This window comes from Clupea harengus, chromosome 1, assembly GCF_900700415.2.
Source record: "Clupea harengus chromosome 1, Ch_v2.0.2, whole genome shotgun sequence".
In the NCBI taxonomy this organism is placed as follows: Eukaryota; Metazoa; Chordata; class Actinopteri; order Clupeiformes; family Clupeidae; genus Clupea; species Clupea harengus.
In genome coordinates, this window is record NC_045152.1 from 26,212,390 (window position 1) to 26,229,396 (window position 17,007).

Here is a 17,007-nt window from a genome sequence, read left to right on the forward strand (position 1 = left end):
GGAATCTAGTTTCGACAGGAGGAGGAAAATAAATATCAGTGAATGCGCTCCTTGGTTTTTCACCATACCATATTTGTTTAAGGGGCTGTCAAAAACATTTCCTTGAACTCCTCCGTCCTGGGCAGTTTTCAGTGAGATCTCCCTGAAACCGCACTGGTGGTACGGTGACCGTCAGGCTGTGGTCGCATTATGGACCGGTTCATCTTTCTTGGAAGCAGCGGGCAGCCACATCAAGGGCTCTGGGCAACCCGAGATCGCTGCCGCCGTTTGAAAAGGGCTCTGATGACGATGTGACGTCTGGGGGAGAACCTGGGCATCACCAGACGCTGCCGAGGCTACGAGTGCCCACTCATCATGTGAGGTCACATGGAAAACATCTCAGGGAATGCCTGGAAATTAGGACACTCAGACAGAAGAGCGCTTTCCCAGCCAATCACTGCTGCCTGAGCAGGAAATCTGAAACCTATGAGCAGGGATGAAAGGCTGGATCAAACCATTCGAGTGAAATGGCTTAGGAATGCCTCAGATGTATAGTTTTGCTTCAAATCTGAGAGCAGAAGAATTCATCATTTATTAAAACAGATGACACCCTTCCTTTTCATGTTTTGATATGTTCCAAAAATTCCAACATTTATTGCACAAAAATACCTATCATTGCTGTGGCAAAACGCTACAAAATTTGCCAAACACGTGGTGCTCATCATGACAGTGTTATATTGATGAATTTGCCTGTGTTGTTGGGAATTGACTCTCTGTATTGTAGCAAACTTCTGTGCAAATAATTCACCAAATAAATAGTTTGACCTGGTGTTTGTGATTGTGATCGATAGCCCCCCGAAAACTGTCTCACTGTCCTAAGGGGCATAGTGCTCTCATTAAACACCATGAGCACTATAAACATACTGTGGGTCAGTATGAGGCTTGGCAGGGCTGCTTGGGGGTCCAAATGCCGCAGAGGGACTGAGGAAGGCAGAGGTGCTCCATCACAGGAATGCCTCATCGGTGGAGGTCCCCCATGCGGTTACAAGCGTGCTGTTTTAACACACCAGGACTCTCGTCTGGCCCCACGTGTGGATGTAGATGTGGAAGGGCCACCTCCACCAGCCAGTGGCCAGCAAAGCCACAGTGGGCCTTAAATTCACACATGTCAGTGTGTGTCGCGTGGAGACCAGGAAGGAATCCTGCGGTGGGATGAGTCAAGGCGCGTGGAGCTGAGTCATGTGGGTGGTGCGGCCCGAGTCTGGACTGCGCTGGCAGAACAGGTGAGAGAGAGAGAGAAAGAGAGAGAGACAGAGAGAGAGTGCAGTTTACAGACGCAGTGCCAGCCAGTACACATCAGCAAACAGACTGAAATCATGCAGGCATGAGTACACCCAAAAAATCCCACCACAAGAATGTGTTGTCTTGAAATAACAATACTAACCATAGAAAAATGTGAGCTCTGCACCTGTGAGATCAATTCAAAAACACCCCGAGAGAACAAGGCAGGGCCCATGGGTTTAAAAAAAGATGTCAGATGGGGATTTAAGAATGGGACATTAAAACCAGATACCATTCCTTTGGGGAAAACACATCAGTCATATTCTGTATTACTTATTACATACCCTCAGTCTTTGGGATCTGATCTACTTCAAAACCCCCAGATAAACATCTGTCCCTTGATGGCAACTTCAAGGAACAACGTGTGGTTGCCTGTGGCTAACCAGGGGCATAAACGGAACTCTAAAAGTCCTCCAAAACTTCTGCATTTCAAAGTATGTGTGGGGTTAGAGAGCATTCCTCATCGCCACGGTCATTTCCCATCAGCGCCATGGGTTTACAAATGCCAACCTTTTCATCTCTGGCCCCTTGCCAAAGGTGTAACACTATAGGCCCATTGGGCTGATCTCTAGGTTAAATGTTAGGGCCAGTGCAGAGCTACTTTGTAATGGACTCTCAGTCTGAAATACACTTGAGGGCTGGACAGAGCTTCCGTTTTGTTCAGGACACCAGGTCTGGAGTGGTACACAGTAGCACCACACACATAATTACACCATAGCTATTTCCTAACTTCGACTGATCTGCCTTGCCTTTGGTCGACGTCTCAATGCAAAGGTCGTGGTAAGTTTCGGTCTAGACGTGATCGCTTCCTTCGGACACTTGTTCTGATACTGCTACTGATCCTGAGCATGCCGAGCTTCTGTGATCTGAGGGAAGTGCTGCCTCTTAGTGGAAGGGCTGTGGTCTGAACCTGCCGGCTCGCAACTATAGATGGATTCCAGTAATCTCAGATGCCGAGAAACCAGAGGGCCACAGGGCCCTCCCTAGACCTGGAGAGAGAGAGAGAAAGAGAGAGAGCGAGAGAGAGAGAGACAGAGAGAGAGAGAGAGGGGAAGAGAGAGAGAGGACCAGAGAGTGAAAGAAAAAGACAGAGAGAGGTAGATAGACAGATACACATAAAGAGAGAGAGAGCGCACTCATGTCAAAGCAGCCATGGCCACAGCCACACCCAACATCAGCCTGCAGGCGCACAGCTGCCCTCTCCCACTGCACAAAGAGAAGGGGAGAAAAGAGAGAGAAAGACAGACAAGTAAAGACAGAGAGAGAGAGAGAGAGAGAGAGAGAGAGATGGAAAGAGACAGAGTGAAGGAGAGAGCAGCTGTCCTGGCCTATTGCAAAAGAGATGCTTCATGGAGTAGTGTGCCGGGGCCTTTGTTTTCCTGGCGTGTCCTTTTACTATGCGGTGCTCAAGCCATGGCCTTTCTGTGGTCACACACGGTTCCAATTTCCTTTTTCTGTGGTCACGTACAGGGAGCGCCAAATGAAACGTCTGAAGTGCAAGTGAAATCATACTCTTGGGGCGTTCTGGGAGGAGAGGGCAAGGATTTATGGGAAATGAAGGTGCAATGCTGAAGGTATACAGCAGGTGTGGAAATCCACATCTCCATCATAACCACAGTGTTCTATATCAAATGGTATTTCACTAAAATGAAATACCAACCAAGGCAATAAGTTAAATAATATGTCAAAAGCTTTAAGTCATTCATTATTCGTGCAATAATGTGGAGTACCTCCACATGCACACAAACGCACACGCACACGCACACACACACACACACAAGTGTATACACTCTATTTGCGTAATATCTATATCCTATACACCAGTCTATATTTCTCTAATGTATCTACCCACTCACTTATCAGCTGTTAGTAGAAGTAGATAACATACTTTTTTTGGCAAAAAATAACATTGCAGTAGGTAACATTCAACTGCACATAACAAATATTTTCATTTGTCCTTATTGCAACATCCAATAACATAGTAATGTAATTCAAAGCCACAATTTCAAAAAAGAGAGAAAGGAGGGGAAATGACATATGGCCATTATACAGTATCTCTCTGCTGTATTACATTTAATGAAAAGCCAGAGCCTGTTACTCATTAAAAATGAATTTAAGATATATTCAAGAACATACCATGAATAGTTGTACGTAATATATGTTAACATTATCTGTAATTAATATTAAACCATGAACTGCCATGAGGTTAACTTGTGTTATTATCTCCAAAAGATTTCCCATGTATGCAGCCTATATGATACTAAATAATAAACATCGTGAGAAACCATTGTCTCTTATGTGTGTAATAATAAATCAACATGATCATTCATAATAGTTTATGAATGCAGTGTTTTGTTTTTTGAGCTCAGTGTTGAACAGTCTGCCCTGTTGGTTCCCTAAGGCAGGCCAAGGCCATACAGCAGGACTGGCTTTGACCTGGGATTTTCCAGACCTCTCCACCGTTGCTTGAATGGACTCTTTGTGTACAGTTGCTTGGTGTTAACGTTTGCTCCCCTTTATCTCATGCAAAAGTTTCTCTCACTCCTGCAGATGTTATCAAGCACTCCTACACTGTCTGTGTACTCTCTCTGCACACACACACACACACACACACACACACACACACACACACACACACACACACACACACACACACACACACACACACACACACACACACACACACACACACACACACACACACACACACACACACACACACACACACCTCGGCACATTACATGATGCCTTGTATGTAGTGGGGTTGTTTAGCTATGTCAATCATCATCATTCGTGCAGTTCTGCAGTTGTTCTGGGGCCAGTGTTTTCCTCAACCATTTTCTGTATGTACACAATGAGGCATAGTATGTATGAACATTTAGTGAATGTTTTCAAATATATTCTGTTTAAGATGTTTTATAAGATAAGACATTTTTTCATATTTCATTTGTTTAATTTTCATTCTGTTTCATATAGAAGGGGTGCGCCCAAAATTCGATTTTTAACCATTTATAGACCTCCAAGGTACTCTGCAAATTGTATTGATGACTTTGTTGAACTACCATCAGTTATCTCCAATCATTACAACTTTTTTGATCATGACAGGGGATTTTAAATCCACATAGATAACAACATGGACAATAATGCCAAAGTACTTTTTGCACTGCTTGACACTTTCTTGCAGCATGTAAATAGGCCTACACACACTTGAGGCCACACTTTGAATATGGTTATTTCCAAAGGCGTCAACAATTATTCTGCTATTTTTAAGGATCCCTTTCTTTAAAGAAAAGGTACATCACTGAGAGTACTAGTGCTCAGTTTATGGAGGCTACCATGAAAGCAGAGACAGTGATGTACTCCTAGATAACTTTACCTTGAAGATTACGAATGTCATGGATGTTGCTGCACTGGTAAAAGTGAAAACCTTGTGCAAACAGAAGAACCATGGAGAATCACCATGATGGTAAAAGTCCAGAAAAGAGAATGCAGGAAAGCTGAACACAAATGGGAAAAACGAAACTTCAAAATCAAAGATGATTCACATAAGGAACAGGAACATCAACGCACTGTTGAGAAATGTAATGAATTTGCTTGCTTGTCAAAAAAATCGAAACTACCATACGAACCATCAACACCACACCAATAATGAGACTACGACCAAATACGAATAATTTGACGACTATGTCTGTCATAATACATAATACATAATACAACAGACCACAAAACTGTAGAGGAAACAGTTCGGCATGTTAAATCATTGACTCGACACACACATTGATCGATGTTAAATGGTTGACTTGACACATGCCGACTTAAATTTTTTTTTTTTTTTAACTCTGTAAAAACCGATTGGCTGCAAATAATGGCTGATAATAGCTCATGCTATCAGGAACGTTCCCAAAGTCTCTAAAAAACAGCTGCTATTAATCCACTCTTAAAAAAGAGACCGTTTTAACAACTTTAACAACTATAGACCTGTCTCAAATCTTCCTTCTACAGCTAACAAAGCTGTTTTCAATGAAGACTGTTTTTTTTACTCAAGTGGTCATTTTAACAAATTTCAATCAGGCTTCCGACCTCACCACAGTTCTGAAACAGCACTTAAAAAAGTGTTAAATGATATACATTAAATTATAAAATGTCAGTTCTGCTATTACTAGATCTCAATGCTGCATCGATCATTTGACACTGTAGATCAAAGAATACTGCTAGACAGGTTGGGAAATTGGGTAGGACTGGGTAAGCAGTCCTTACTTGGTTCAGGTCTTATTTAGAAGGTCGGATTTACTTTAATAGCTTTGGCAGTTATAAATCTGATAGAGTGGCTATGACATGTGGAATCCCCCAGGAATCAGTTCTCGGACCTCTTCTGTTCAATCTCTATATGCTGCCTTTGGGCCAAATTCTATAGAACAGCAACATTATAGATCACAGATGATACACAGATATATCTGCATCTTCCACCAGATGACTACAGCACAATAGACTGTGTCAATGTTTAGAGCAAATAAATAATTGGTTGAGAGATTTTTTCAATTAAATAAGGACAAGCCAGAGAAGGAAGAGTATTAACCTTAGTAAACACCTCAACTCTCTGGCTCTAAACACCAAAAAATAAGTCCCAAATCTTGGTGGATAGACTCAGATCTCACTCTAACCAGCCATACCAAAGCAACCACCAAAACAGCTTTCTATCATCTTGGCTTCCTGGCACTGGCTTAGTTACAGAATATATTTTAAAGTACTGCTACTAGTCTATACATCACTATATAGTTTGAGTCCAGAATACATCTCTGACATGTCTAAAACAATATAGACCGAGTAGGGCTCACATCGAATTGCCTCTGTGTATGAAATAAATAAATAAACATGCCTTGCCTTGCCTTGCCTTGCCTTGCCTTGCCTTGCCTTCAAATATGAATAACCATTCTGGGGAATTAGGAAGATGCTGGTGATTTAGCAAACAGTACAAAATCTCATAACATTATGCAATCCACTGTAAGTCCTCTCAGACAGCCCTCATCTGAGGTTGATGTTGTGGCTTGTCCAGTGGTAGGCTTCGGAGGGCCATTTCTGATCTCCCTGCAAATCTCTTTCTTTGTTCATGTCAGGAGCATTTTTCGTCCCGCCTGTCATCACACCACAAATGCACTATAGTGACTCAGTGCAACCATCTCACTCCCTAAAGCTTTCCTCAAGACATAGGGCTTAAGACAAAAGGGAATATGAAAAGCAGAGCATGTGGCATGTTGATTACATGCAGAATGTCTGGATTACTATTATTCCAAATCTGACCACTTTTTTTTTTACATCCACCACGTCTGGTGGCTGAGCATGACCTGGAAAAAAAGTGTCCCTTTCCTGGTACACTCACACAGAGGCCAGTCACGGAAGTGTGTGTGACAGCACACGGGGCAGGGGCCAGTCACGGAAGTGTGTGTGACAGCACACGGGGCAGGGTTAGCAGAGTTTTTTTGTCCTGACCAGTCCAGACGGCACCATGGTGCCAAACATGTCATCTTATGTGGGGCAGTGCTCAGTGTCCCTGTTGTTTGTGTGTTCATTAAATTAGTTGTGGAAGCCTGGTTGTATAATAGTAGGGCCAGAACTGCACAACTGCCTGCCTTCCTATCCAGGACGGGTGGTGAGGTGTGCCGCTTCCATGACACTGTTTTTTTTGTTTATTAATGAAAAAAAAAGAAGTACTCTTGGGTAAGCCAGCAGAAATGGGAAAAAACAAGAACTGTTGGCAGCCAGTGCCAGTGACTTCATGACTCCCTCTCTGACATGGTACCTATACTCGCCGTATCCTCTTTATATCGCATTCATTTACAATGTCACTACAGCAATACAGCTGCCAGCCTGACATACTGCTTTGATGTGAAACCAGCTGAAGTTCACTGAAATCGCATCAGAAAGGAAGATTGACAAGAGTAATGTAGTGACTTCTTGGGAAAACTCAAAGCACACCTCCAATTGAACCTTGAGACCAGATTCTGGCCTGAAGATGTTTAGTGACCTGCAATGTGTTGTGTGCCACAATGAAAAAGCAACCCTTCATTTTTAAGAGGACTTTAAGGGAATATTAAGTGGATTTGTGCATGAATTTAATGATAATTAAGGGTTGGCTACCTCTAAACGGCGGATTAAGGTGAAATTAAGGGAGTTTGTCTCCAAATTATGAGCCCTTCGAGGCTTGAGGCTTATTGCATGGTTTCAGGGAAAATAAATGTTGAAGTATATTCTACGGCACTTTAAGGACTTTGTGTTTCCCATTGCAGAGGAACAGGACCTATTTAGACTTTCTGCCTTCTCTGTTTTGATACTCTCTGCTTCAACTACACCTAAACACCTTCATATTGTCTGAGGTAGTCAAGCATAGATAAAAAGGTGAATGGGAACAATTTAACAGCATTTGAAAATTTGACAGCACTCCAAATGGCTCCCTGAGATTCAAAGAAGGATTGAAAGTATTAGACTACAAGTACAGAGACATGTAGATGTGTTCCAGGAACACAAAGTGCCATGAGAAGGCAGGCCGTTTCTCTTCTTCCTGATACCCCATCTTATACTTCTATTACCATTTACAGCTTTGTGTTCATTCCAAAAACAGAGGCAAACTTATATGAACTGGAACCTTTTTATTACATTGGAAATATTAACAAAAAATAAGGTCTAACAATACAGAATAAAGCTATTAAGCAGACTGTTGTGGCAACTTACTGTATAAATAATTCCCTTGAAGTGACACATGTAAATTTAATTAAATAAGTTCCAGTGTGCAGGCCATTAAAAGCCATCACACTCAGAGACTCTCTACCTCATTTCCTCATTGGTTCATTGCATTGGCTGGAAATCAAACCCAGGTTTACCACTCACTAAGCAACTATGTTAACCACTGTACTACCAACAATGCTTCATATACATACTTGATATAACTAGTTGGTTAGCTCACAATGCTAACTCAAAATCTTTACAAAAGTCAAATAAAGCACTACACAGCATTAGCTTACAAGCATTGTGCTATATTGGTTATAGTGTTTTTGCTACACTGCAGATTCAGATCTAGTGGCAGTTTGCATTGGAATGCATCTGTCTGTCCTCACGCATGGGAATGACATCACAGGCTCAAGCTTTACAACAATCAGCTGAGGTACTTCATGTCCCTGGTACAACCAAATACATGTAGGACCAGGTACAACTGCTACCTAAGACAATCAGAGCAACAGATGCAATAGTACATGTTACATGCTAGCATTACACAGTTCAGCTAGCTGTGCCTGACTGTGTGACTGTGCAAGCTGCAAGCTACTGCCAGATAAGTGGATGGAAAAAGACACTACCTGTGCATCCAACCAGATAAAGGAAAGTCTGGGCAGATTGTCAAGGAAACAGCCCATCTATTTGAGAAACATTTCCAACTGCTGCCCCAGGCTATTCATTTCCATGGGAAAAGATCAGGTGAACAAATCTTTCTGGTTGGAGCATTGCTAAAAAGATAATGATGTCGTTTAATTCCTCTGCTCAACAGAGAAGCCAATTGGAGATTATAGGATTTAGTTAGATTTATTTTTGTTCAGTTTAGAGCTTAAATATTTAAAAATAGGACCATTATTCTCATCGGATCATTCTCAGAGTATTTCAGTATTGGGGATAGATATTCTCATCATTCTGTCTGATGACAGTAAACCTTAGTATTTCTTTTTTTTTTGCTGACAAATAGGCTAAATCATCTTGGTCTATGTACTCTATGTACTACTTGGTCTATGTATGGCAAAAGTCTACACCTAAGTGACAAAAAATGGCCAAAATGTTGAAAGCAGTTGTTTTGCACAGAGGCAGGTGTGTCACCTACACCACTCCTGGTCCCTTCTATTTAGACAGGTGCAGTTTTGGAGGGAGTTCATCTCCAGATGGTTTGGGAACGTTGACTGTGTCTAACGGTAGCTTGGTCATCTGATGCCATTATTGGTTGTTTTGGCATGTGTTGCCGAATGGGTAATGCTAACAGCAACCGGACAAATGTCTTTATCTTATTAGCTTTATCTAACCTCTCCAGTGGTGAATATGTGAATTTAAAAGCATTTTTTGGATTGTCGAACCACCAGTATAAGTGTGAGTGTGAGTGTGCACTTATCAGAGGAGCTGTACTCAGCTTTCACTTCAGGATTGTGTTTTGTATGTTTGCACATCTATGCCTGATGGAAGTAGCCACAACAAATACTTTAATCCAAAATTGGGTTGGCTGTTGACAAATTGAAAGCCAAAAAAAATTAGATTATCAAACTAATACAGTTTCCATGAATTGCCAGTGAAGGTTATTCTGTATGAAGACACTTGCCAAGTCCTTGATAATGTTGTTTCTGGTAACTTTTTCTTATCGTTGTTGGCATGGAAATCTGGGAGTGGTTTCCTTGGATTACTCGGTCGGTTCAAGGTTATTAGTTGCCAGTTTGCCTCATTATCTGAACTTTATAAGTAGCAGATGAGCACAGTAAAATGTCAGCTGAGATCCTACTAACCGATTAAAATCTTAAATTGAAATTGACCTAAGGGTCACATACCACAAGATTACATTCAAACCAACTGGTGTAGCACTTCAAAAAATGTACCCCATGACATTCACTGACAAATCTGAGGTGTATGCGTATGTGTGTTGAATATGTACTGTCTATGCGTGTTGTTGGGGAGTAAGTTGAGACTTTTACTCACTTCATCATTCTTTATTTTCCTGTCATTTTTTATGTCTTCATCAACTTACATTTTATTAAATGTTTCTTTAATTACTAAGTCTTTGTTCAGGTTTGTATCCCATTAGCTTTGTTTTACTTGTTGTCTTGTGACTTTTGCACCTGTTCTGAAAACATTGCTTTGATGGGTCAAAATAAACCTGGACTTCAACTTGAGTATACTTAGAGCAGATACGGGAGATCCCTTACAGCAGGTCTGTGGAAGCAGGCAGTGTAGGATGTAAGAATATAGGAATATAAGCAGCTGGTTCAGGACTTAAGGCACCTATATGCATTCAAGCAAAAATCAGTTATAAGTACTGTACTTTAAGTTGCTGTACAAGTCTTCCGAACTATAATCAATTAATCAATAAATCAATCAATCAATAAATAAATAAATAAATAAATAAATAAAGCCCAGAGTGAAGCTTTTCTCTTAATACAGGGGTGGCAACTGACACAAACATTACAAGGTCCATAGACTGCTCTTGGTTTAGACAGTTACGGCGTTAGCTAATTAAATTTGCTATAAAATGCGGTTGCCTTGGTAAACTGGCCTGTAAATCTCGACTTTGCAAATAGTTTGACATGATCAAACTCAGTAACCTTTCAGAATTACATATTTTATTGCTGGTAATAAAGTGTGGTAAGCCTCGATTATATATCAAAATATGCTTTTTACTTACTCAGTTTAGGGCATCAGGGAGAGAGGTGATTAAAAATCATGACTGTGACACTTTAGGTCAGGCTTCTGTGTAGAGCCATTTATGAATGAAAAGATCTGAACCTTTTCCCCAGCATTAGAGAGATGAGGATAACACGTCCCATCTATGCTCATTTGACGCTAAGTGAGATTAGCCAGTCAAATGAAAACAGAGTGTTTACAGCTGTACATGATATTATTCACTGCATACTTGGTTGGTCTGTTTTAAGTTTATATTTAATATGCAGCTATCGTGTTGTGGTGAAGTTCATCTGTGCATCATTTAGCAACTTTCATCAATCAAAGTGCAGATGGACAGTGTGGGGCCAATGTACTAACACGTTAGCACCCATTTTAGGCATAATTTCATCGCAACATGTGTCTAAAAACATGGTGTGGTATGTACAAACAGACCACACATGGCTAAACCCACATTCTGCCTGCTGCAGGAGTGCAGAATGACAAGTTGTGCTTTTCTGGAAAAGGTTTGGGGGAAACTTTATGCGAGGAGAAGTGCAAGGAGTGACTGATTATGTATTCCGTACTTCACAGGTCAGCGCATGTCTGTTTTGTTGTGAAAAATGTCTGCCCTTTTAAAGCAGGCATAATCCAGATTGTGCACTAGATGCATGAATAGGTGAAACTTCCATAAACAATGGAATCAGTATTACAAGAAAGTTTTTGATGTTTTGAAGTTTTGCTCATTTGTACCATGTTTGTGCTCTGTAACACATGTGCATCTGCCTCTCAGTCTGATTCTTCCATCCAGAAGGCAGTGGGTTTGACACTAACAGCTTTCTTTAATCAAAACCATTCTCAATCAAACTGCTCATTGCAGTCTGTCAAGAATTAAAATCGACTGATCAAAACCAGACTCGACGTAACTCGCAAAACTCACCTGCAAATGATCCGTTTCGGACCCCACTCTCAGGCCTCTGTAAGCTACATGCAGTCTTTCAGTTGTCAGTATCTGCAACAAGGATCACAAAAATAATTTGTGAATTCATTGAACTGTGAAAGAACTACTGCAGAAAGTGAATTCATTTATTTTTATTGGGGACCTAGTCCAACCCGTGTGGCAGTCCAGAGGTGAGGTACATAAAAGAGAGCCAATCTCTCTCTGTGTGCCTCTTTCACAGGCTCTCTGGAACAACACTTCAAGGTATGGTTTCACACAGTCTGCCTCTCACTCACTGGCAGTGTGCTTGCCTAAAGCAACACAAGCTTGTCCAAGTTCAGTCAGAGTCCATCACAGCTGATCCAAACTTCTTTAGTCATTTCATAAATCACACACCACAAATTAAGTTCTCTGTGTGATTTATGACGCCGGGAGAATGCATGAAAGTACACTGCTCTGCTTGAGTCCTGGAAATCAAAAATCACCTCCCCCCTTTTTAACAACTTGAGAAATAAAACATGATAGTTCAACTTGTAAAAAATAATCATTAGTGTAGGGTTCCCTACTGGGAAGGGAAGTAACTTAAGTCTTTGGTGGACCTTCATAATTCAATGCACTGAGAATTTTGAAAATAAAAACAAACAAAATAAACAAAAACGTTTTGGGCATATATTCTGGGCATACCCAGATGCTGTTGTTTATAGGTCGGTTGGCATTGTTTACTTTTTCTATTGTTTTTGCCCGGGCATGGCTCCTGTGCCGACAGGGCAGGCTGACAGGCTGGAGTTTGATGAGCTGCAATGTGTGAAGGAATTCTGCCGCTACTCTGGATGGGCAGGACTACGAAAGCGCTGCAGTGCCAAGACCAGATGGGAGACAGGAGCGGGAAACTGCTGTTTCACAACATAGAGCCGGTAGGCGGGGAATTTTCTTCAATTAGCTTAATGCAGCCACAATGACGGAATTTCATATAAGGACAATTAGAGCACTTCCTTGGACGTTTTGATCAGGGGTCACATAAACCACATGTACACACTAGTTCTGGAAAGTCTCTCTCCCCCCCACACACACACACACATTAAATTAGGCTGGATAAAGTTTAGGCAGGTAATATGAAATACAATGTGATTACAATCTGTTATTTCTTGGTTTATTGTGAAAATACTCACATATTTTAAATTACATTCTCTTTTGTCTTCTGAATCAGATTGTAATCTTTGCACATAATACAAATAATGTGAGTGTACGGTCATTTCTGATTGGTTTTGAATAAATTAATTAAATATCTAAAAGTCTTTTGGGGGATTAATGTTCTGAATAGAAAAGAGTGATTCTTTTCCAGGAATTTTGAGTTTGGTAAATGAGCAAGAAATACCACAGCCTTTCATTTTCACAAGACTTAAGAAGTGTAATTATGCCTTTGCTAGTGACATGAATGGCATTCAAGCTTTTAGAGGGGATGGATTTGAATTCCTTTTTGGGCTGTGTTACCCTGCCATTTCAATAATCAGTATGAAACAATGGCTTGTTTTAAGAACAGCAATAGCAACGGGATGTGGGAAATAGAAATAGAAATAGGAAATAATGCTACAATTCAATTGAACATTGTTCAATGCAGAATCTTCCTTTTCTATGTTTCTTCAATAGGTGTTTATGAACTGAGTGAACATGGTATATATATGTAACCATTGTAAAGAGAACATTTTCCTCAGAAAACATCTTCCTCAACACCTGATGAAATTATATAGACCAGATGAGTTTAGAAAAAGACAAAAGATTTGGCACTGTTCTCTGCCAAGCCAACTTCACCAATAACCGAGACAAACAGTATGTTTGCATAATTCCACATTTGTCCATATAACATTCTTATCCATCTGCAAATCACAGGTAATGTACCTTTTAGCAGCTACCCACAATGCAAATGACATTAAACCACTTCATATACTATGAAGTGCAGTAGCTGGGGGTTATGATTTCCAATTTGTCTGGAGGAATTATTTCAATTCAAAAGATAAGACTCACTACAGAGGACAAATGCATAATGTTATGACATGAAAGCGCATTCAAAAGGAAGCTGTTCTGGGTGGAATGAGTGTCAGCCCCAATGAGACCTTACTTAGAGAGACTTCTAAAGAAAACCACAGTGATTTACAGAGCATTTTCAAATGATTTATCATGAGCAAATTATTTTAGACACATGTGCTCTAGTGGGTGTACACTACTGATTCCATACAGTCTGAATAACAAGGAACCATGTTATAAATATAGTTGTATATCAGTGTATATCAGTTGAAAAGCACAAGAGGACATTAATCATTCACTGGATGAACTTAGTATTACATTTTAACAATGACGTGTTGTTTGACTCTTGTATTAGCATAAGCAAATCAGCGTTGTAAAATTTGTTTACTGAACTTTCTAGATCCACGAAAGACAACAGAAACATGTGATGACCAAAAAAAAAAGGTGTTTTCCATTTGAAAATGCAAATATGTCCACTCATATTCCACCTCAAAGCATCAGAAACCGACAGAAGAAGTCACACAGGCTGTGAAACCACCAACAAGTTTGAGAGCGAATGCCGTCGTTAGCTGTTCCTGTACAATCCCACACAAGAATGAAGCAGGGATTTTTCCCTTCCCGTCTAGGCTTTTCTCAGTACAAGAGTTGTAAAGTCATTGTAAAGTGAACAATCTCTGTGCCTGATTTGCTTTGTGACATGGCTTTCCACTGTGTAAACGTCTGCTGGCATGCGGTGTGAATCATGGCGGACCAAGCCAGCAGGCCTGTCATTAAACCACATGTAAACTATTAGCCCCTGTGATAATGGGACAGATCCAGAGACTATTTATACCAGGCAGTGGGAGGAGAGGCGAGCACCACTTTCTCAGACCACTTCTGTGTAAACATTTGGAGAGAGAATGATAGAGATGGGAGGAAGAAAGGGGAAGGAGGAGAGCACTGGTGTAATTAACGCAACCAATGAGAGTTTTCATGTCGTTTCCTTACAGCCTGGCAATTTACACATTACCTCTGTTTGAAACACATATTTAATCTTCAACAGTCTTTTTAAATGTTGTGTGTAAGCTGATAGCCTGTTACATACTATTATCTACAGTTATACAGTAGATCTACTGTATATTGTCAATAATACGATCATCCAAAGATGATTGAATGGTGCTACCAACTTATTAGCACAGCAATAAATACTTTCTAATGTGCGACTGTAGTGACTATTTGACCAGATCGTGGTAAAGTGAAGGCCTCTGCAGGGCCGTAACTAGGGTTTTAAAATCAGTGAGGTCCAGGGGTGGGGGTGGTTGGGGGAAGGGGTTAGGAATTTTCTGTAAACTACGTGTAAACCCATAGTTGCTATTTTACTTGAGATTAAGATGCTATGTGTGTGTTTGCGCAAGAAATACATCTATTCTTTTTTAATTTGTTTGGACAAATTGACTGGTCTCTTACTCCCTTCTGTGACACTGCTAAATTACACCTTATTGTCAATGTGTTGAAGTGTTTCAAACTGTATACTTGTTCTTGATACCGTACAGGTTGCTTTTTTCATTTGTTTTAACCAATGATGCATGAAAAGTTACTATGAATGACAAAGCCTATCCTTCCAGCCTACCAGTGTTGGCATATTTAACATTATCCTACTATAAATTGTACTCCAGATGCAGTACAACAGCTCGCTCCTCCGCGTCCCCAAAACCAAGCTCTGCACCATGGGCGACCGGGCCTTTTGCTCGGCAGCGCCACGCTTATGGAACAGCCTCCCTGACCACCTAAGGGCAACGCAGACGCTGGACTCCTTTAAAGCTGGACTAAAAACATTTTTATTCAGGAAGGCATTTCTGGCCTTGTGTTAAATCGTATGTTAAAATGTTAAAGTTTTCTATTATCCTTATGTTAATTCATTTTTATTGTATTCTATTATTATAGTTAGTTTCTAATATGTTGGCACTCTGAGATTCTTTTGAATGAAGAGTGCATTACAAATAAAATAAATTATTATTATTATTAGTACCAGGCTACTATTTTTGAACGGTTCTAACAGATAGTCATGTCTATCATTACTTTTGTCTGGCTGAATGCGGTGTGCTGACATCTTACGAGCAATCCACCTGCTGTCTTAGCGCCTCCAAAATGTTTGCCATTTGAGCTTTAGTTCCGATGACACAAACTATTGGCAGGGAGGTACTGCGCACCCGCATCCTCTCTGAACTCTCACTTGGCCGGACACTGAATGACAATTTGTACATGCAGACACTTGTATGAGAAGTTCTCAACTGCTGTATTTTTCATTCAGTTGTACTTAGCGTCAAATTTGATTTTTGAGCTTTTACAGAGGTCCGCACCTCAGTGACCTCATAGCTGGCTAAAGCCAGAAATGGAAAAATCAACATTGGGAGAGATTTTTTAACAGATCCTTTTAAAATGACAAGCAGATCTGAAGTTTGACCAGATGCTGATAAAATAATGAAATGTGTATTTAAACTGTGTGTCTGACTCAACTGACAAAGGTTCGATTGTACAACCACATGAAGGGGAATTCTCTGCATGAGTCACCAATACACAGGATATTTGTGTTATTAAATATTTGCATTCAGACAACAATTCATTTCAATGCGTTTCCTGTTTCATTGTATAATTTGCCTGCCTATTTAAGGAATGTCTGATAAAGCCTTCAGATGAGAGGTTATGTTCTTCAACAGCTTTGTAAAGTTGTCCTGATCCATCTTTGCTAAGATACAGTACGTGGGATATAAAATGCCCGAGCAGAAAGATTTGCTCTGTTGTTGTGCAGGTGTGCCGATGTGTAGGTTTCTTCAGATAATCTCTAACTGATTTCCAACTTAGATTTTTGTGTTACGTGGACATGTGTCTTTATAGCCTTATTTACATGAGTTTCTGCTCATCAACATTGCATGCTGACTGACCAATTGCTTCTCAACTGGCTCTTTCCAGACCATAAAAATGAAAAATGTGGCTGGTATGGTACAGTGTCGAAGTGCCAGCCTACCACCAGAATTGTGCGAAAGAAAAACCTGACCTTGTATAAGCAGTCCCCTGAACAGTACTCAGCCGCATTATTTGATTAAACGTGGGAGTTATTTTGCCAGCACATGGTCAAAGGCAAATTATGTTATTTTGTCAGGTTAGTCAAATAACCAGGGCTTTACTTTACCAACATCTGGTCTCATAGTCATTGCCTAAAAACAGCTTCACTGCTTAATTTGGACATATTATTAAATAAGATGAATATCATTCACATTTCCTTTTTGGTATAACCCTCCGTTAACTTAATGCGCATTAAAACCTTTCCTTAAGAGCCATTATAATACAAAGAC